Below are 6,000 nucleotides of genomic sequence, written 5' to 3'. Positions count from 1 at the left end.
GCATTTGCCACTCGCCACAGCTTTCACAGTTGGAAAATTTCTTCCCATCCAGCTTGTGACATATTTTACAATAAATTACATTCAATGGCACGTCGCATTACCACCAGTCAGTATCGGATTGGAGGTAATTTTAACCTGTAATTGAACATTTGCGATGACAGTGGTACAATGTCGACTTTCAATATTCATAATTTGGACCCCGAGCTCTATGTTTACAAAAATGTCCAACTAAATATGTCGCATTACAGGTCCGTCCAATTAGCTAAATGTCGAGATAAGTGTAAATTAATGTACTTTCAATCTGGAAGCAATTTAAGAATTGGTGAAAATCAATAAGCTCAGAACAACTGTCAAATTCACATATTCATCATATCCTGGCAAACAAATTATGAAAAAATCAATTTGTGTTTTATTATTATTTTGGATATTGTTTTAGAAAGCATTGAACTGTATTTCCTAAACTCTTTTTTGGAAGGTTTAATGGCCCTGAAAAGCGCCTTGTTTTATGGAATGATTCCAATTTAGAAAACATAGTACTCGTGGTTTTGAAAAAAACCATTTCGAACGCCCTCAATGCCGCCTTGTTCTGGATTTGCCACCAAAGCAGTTTGTATAAAGAACAAGCTTTTTTCTTCTGCTACCTGATGCCGTTTTGCGATTGGGTTTGCCACTCGCCACTCGCTGCAACTGCCTGTTGTTGTCTTGATGTGTTCTGTTCTGAATGCGGTTTTTCTTATCGTCGCGAGCAGCTTTACCAGCCAACTCGATCACTTCGGCGGCCGAAACTATATTACGCCGGCTAGGTGGACTGGTGCACTGGTACTAACGCGCTCGGCCTAGCTACCCTTGCGGGGAACTCCAGATCAACACGGTTCGAGCGGGATTTTGCCTTTCCCTTCACTTTTCCCCCTTTACCATGTCCAGACATGGCTGCTTGGGTTGGTTTGTTGATGTGTTGTGATGCGAACCGATGTGGTGTACGATTTGAAAGAGACTGATCGTTACGGAAGGAAGGAAGGTATTGTATTATAGAGACTTTAAACTTTTGCAGTTCATTCGTCTCTAGCCTTGAGAAAGGCCCTTTGAAAACTCTACTCTATTCTACTCCAGCGCTACCACCTCCGCCCTCTTGCCCTGAGAAAGGCATTCGATCCCTCGCCGTCCAGCCCGTCCAGCAACGATGTTGTCCAGTCGGTGTCCACACAAAGAATGTAATCGTTACGGCAGCGGAGCGGGGATTTTTAAGCTGACTGGCTGGCTTGAGAATTACGCATGTGTGAGACTGCCAATGTTTCGTTCATTTTTTTCTTTTTCCTTTCCAAGCGTGCTTCATTCTATTTCGCTGCTGCCGCTGGTTGCCGTTTTGGTCGGTACGATTTGAGGAGCACAAAATGGATCAATCAAAAATGGGCACATAGTGCATTTTGACAATGCTTGATATTTCACAATTATTCAATTATTTATCTCAAGAAAAATGAAATGTTATTCGTTATGATAGATGCGTAGATATATTTTCTATCAATTGATGCAAAAACCTTCGCGATCTATTGAGAAATGCTCGAGTTATAAGCGTTCCAAATCTTGCATTTTTTCCTACTTGTTCAGTGCCTAGATTTCCATTTCACCCCCTATATCTTCCGGTTAGACGTAGTCCTACGTCAAAAACTGGATAAAACTATTATCCAGTAAACTGGGAAATTTTAGAATTTAAGTGTTTGACTGGATCGAGAATAAAAAACAGGAAGAATCCAGTTTAAACTAGAACATTGTCAACGCTGGTCATATCGACATGCTATTTTTTAAATGTTATTTAAACATGAATGGTTGTATCATTTGTAACTAATTGCCCATCTATCTGTATATATATAAAAAACGATTTCTGTCTGTCTGTCTGTCTATCTATCTGCATAATTCCTATGGACTCGGAAACTACTGAACCGATCGACATGAAAAATGGTATGTAGGGGTTTTTGGGGTCGCGAAGGCTTTCATGATAGTTTGAGACCCCTTCCCCTCTCTTAGGGGGGGCTGCCATACAAATGAAACACAAATTTCTGCATTACTCGAAAATTAATCAAGCAAATGAAACCAAATTTGGCATGTGGAGATTTTAGGGTGCAATAAATGTTTCAATGGTGGTTAGACACTCCACCCCCCTCTTTAAGGAGAAGGCCCATCCATACAAATGCAGCACAAATTTCTGCATAACTCGAGAACTAATCAAGCAAACGAAACCAAATTTTGCATGTGGAGGTTTAGGGCTGACTGCTATACAAACGAAACACAAATTTCGGCATTACTCGAGAATTAATCAAGCAAACGAAACCAAATTAGGTATATGGAGATTTTGGGGCGCAATGAATGTTTTCACGGTGGTTCGACACTCCTCCCCCTCTCTAAGGAGAAGGCCCATCCATACAAATGCAGCACAAATTTCTGCATAACTCGAGAACTAATCAAGCAAACGAAACCAAATTTTGCATGTGGAGGTTTTAGGATGCAATAAATGTTTCTATGGTGGTTCGACACTCCTCCCCCCCTCTTGGGGTGGGTTGTCATACAAATGAAAAACATATTTCTGCATAACACGAAAACTAATCAAGCAAATGGAGCCAAGTTCGGCAGGTGAAGATTTTAGAGGGCACGAATCGTTTCTATGGTGAATAGCTAAGTGGTGCGGACTCAATCCACTTCATTTTCAAGCAAATTCATGCATGTTTTCAAGCGATTTCTTGCAATAATTTCTCAGACCACCAGAGATGCCAGATTTACAAATATGTTTGTAAATTTACAGATATATCTGTAAAACACATTTTATTTTTGTTGCAGACTTTTTGGATATAACAATATTTCACAGGTTTTTGAAAAATGATATCACATCAAAGATATTTGACTCACCGTATGACATTTTTCCAAAGTTTTATTACATACAAAGTTTTTATGTTTAGTTAATATCAATACACATCTGATACACGTTAGACCTATTTTTTGAGTCATTTATTAGCATTTTGCCGTCCGGCGTAACCACATTGGTTACGTGCGCAAAATAGTTCGTACCGCAGTGATATCGTGAGTATAGTATCGCTCAGTGGCCGACGAGTACTTCAGTATCTTTTGCATTCTGTTGGTGTTTTGTTTGGTAGCAATAACTTGTACACGTCAACCATTTTTATGATTTCATAAGTACTTTTGCCCTGACATCATTGCAGACGAAAGAGACGATACGATTATTCACAATGAATGAAAAATTGCATTCTCTTCAGGTAGGGAAAAATCTTGAACGAAAATTGTCTCTGATAATTATTTTATAATCGTTATAAGATTGTTTTGCTCAAATGCAAAGAGATTTTTATAAAAATAGATAAGTTAGGGTCAGGACTATGTTTTTAAAGTATTTAACACGTTGACTGCCGTTGACAGTCACCGGTAACTGACACCGAGTTTTCGCTCAGGCTGCGTTAGTCACCGGTGACTGACAGTATAACATATGATAATGAAGCTAACTAAGCTTATAAGCATTCCCAATATGTTAAACAAATCGAAAAAAACTTTTCATTCAAATTTCAACAACTTAAATTTGCTTTCGGGTTATACTTATGACGAAATATGGGTTACTGTTCGATATTGTTACCACAGGCATGGTTCATGGTCGTGTGGTGATCTAAAACTTTTATAGCCTTGCATGGCGGATGGAAAATGCACACTGCATTTTCTTAAAGATTTAGCCAACGACCCGACCGCAAGCCTTGGTGGATGTCCAATATACAACGAAGAAATACTGATAATGACGGACAATCATTCATAAAAAATAAAATATATTTCTTTTTCACTTTACATTTAACGTTCAAGAGAACAAACATGTCAGATTCGTAAATGAAATACATCGGGAATAGAATACAAGGAATGATTTGCGTAATAATTTTTATAGCAGAACAACGTTTGCCGGGTCAACTAGTATATAAAAAATACAATTTTGCGTGCATCGCGATGTACAAAGTATTAATGAATCTGTGAAAATTAACGTTAAAATACATTCCTACAGATATGCACATTTTTAACAGACATTCACATGTTTTTACAGACTTTTTTTAAAAACCATCTGGCATCTCTTCGTTCCACTTTTCATCGAATATTTTCAAATCGTAGGAGTAAACATTTACGTGACTCTGACTTCATTTGTTTCAGAAAAATATTAACTGCTGGATAGTCTGAATCCTGGATTACTTTTATGTGTTTTGATAATTTCGCAGTAGCGGCGAAACTTAACAGATTTGATTTCTGGATACAACGATGTTGCTAGAATATAAATAAAGCCTAATATTCATGCATGAACTCCAATGATAAGCGTTCAATGATACAATACACTTGAATAAAATTGCTGTAAAGATCTGAATTAAAATATTATTCCTCTACGCCGGAAATCTGCAAAAGCATTGCATTTTATTTACTGACACTGATGAAACTGTTCTGGAAAATCGATACAAAGTTCTCTAATACTAACACCGAACGATATTTGCCTGCAACCGCAAAAATAAAACTTTATAGCATGTTCCATACAAGTAAATCAGTTCTTACATTCTTACCTTTCAAGACTTTGAGACAACTCGTTAGTCATTCAAGGAAATCGAATGTTAAGATGAGTATTGCTGAAGGTAGCTAGTTCCTTTGAATCTTTGAAACTTTGTTGTAGTTTGATCCTTTTGAAAAATGAAAGCCTAACACTAACATCATGGAACTAACTCAGAGTTCGTATACACAGTTTCGATCAAATTCAACACGTATATATACTGTGTCGTCCGATTTGTCCTTTATCTGATTGAATTCTGCAAATACAAAATGAAATTGAGAACTTCCTCTATCTCTTCAACAAGCTAAACTTACCAAGAATGTTGAAAGCACAAGAACTGTCACTGTTTCTAATGTGGCATGCTCGGCGATCGACTTCGTAATACTGTAGCGATGAATTCAAAACACTAATTCCCTTTGCACAGATCAGCATTATCGGCGATCAAATATTTTTGTACTCCATGAATAAATATATTCCACAGGCGTTTCCACAGGCTCCCACCAACGAGAATATTCCAAGATTAGTGCTTTTTATTGCTTCCAGGTATAGGTTGTTCTTTATAGTGATAACTGTGCAAAGAATTTGTCACTGATTGCTTTCTGGTGTTATATGAAGCCCAGCTTCAGCAACAAAACTGTTTTCGCCGACGTTACGTCCCGTCCATTTTCACAGTGAAATGTTTTGATACCTTATGACATTTCATTTTTGCTATGTATGTACGTAACGAAATTCGCCAATGTCGAATTTTGCTCCCACATGAAAATCTTTGAGTGAACTAAGCTTATTCGTTTTTGGAGGTTGCAATGGTTAATTAAACAATTGACGGAAAAATGTAGTTTGTGCATTTTAAAAATTTAATTATTTTTGCCTTTGATAACAATACCTTTTTTATAGTGTTGATTATCATAAGAAGAACAACACTCCTCATCGTTGGATCTTTTTTGACATTTCAATTGGATCTTTTTTGACAGCCGTTTTGATTCAGTCCGCACTACCTAGGTGAATAGACACTCCTCCCCTCTATCTAAGGGGAGAAGAGGGGAGGGGTCTGTCTTCATTCTATCATATTTTCTGTATCAAACATTTATTCCATGTAACGGAGAAACATGCTATTTGCAAGTAGTTGAAAAATCTTAAACGAGAAAATCTGAAAATAATCTGATATCGATCGATTAGGTCGATTAGAAGATCAATCAATGAACAGTTCTGCGATTGGACTCATGAACTTGCGCTTTGTAAGAAAATGTGAATGTTTGAAGGTATTGATAACAAAAAACAAATTTTGGGCGGGACGAAGTTTGCCAGGTCAGCTAGTAAGTATATAAATTAGTATTGAAGGTAATGCAGTCGAATGACGTCTTAATTTTGACCACTAAATAATGAATTTGATTGGAATTGCTTGAAATTGGTATGGCATTTTGTCCCTCGTTCCC

General features: G+C 37.3%; 1 long non-coding RNA gene across 1 annotated transcript; it reads right to left on the bottom strand.

Annotated features, from left to right (window-relative positions):
• Positions 1 to 4,446: 4,446 nt before the first annotated feature.
• On the bottom strand, positions 4,447 to 5,349 carry LOC129763072 (uncharacterized). The gene is made up of 3 exons (XR_008740787.1): positions 4,882 to 5,349; positions 4,584 to 4,823; positions 4,447 to 4,517 (listed from the first exon to the last, which is right to left on the bottom strand). It is a non-coding gene; the product is annotated as an uncharacterized LOC129763072 (long non-coding RNA).
• Between the last annotated feature and the right edge of the window lie 651 nt (positions 5,350 to 6,000).

Source organism: Toxorhynchites rutilus, chromosome 1 (assembly GCF_029784135.1).
Source record: "Toxorhynchites rutilus septentrionalis strain SRP chromosome 1, ASM2978413v1, whole genome shotgun sequence".
In the NCBI taxonomy this organism is placed as follows: domain Eukaryota; kingdom Metazoa; phylum Arthropoda; class Insecta; order Diptera; family Culicidae; genus Toxorhynchites; species Toxorhynchites rutilus.
Note: the sequence above shows the minus strand (reverse complement) of the source record. Positions and strands in the feature narration are given on the sequence as shown.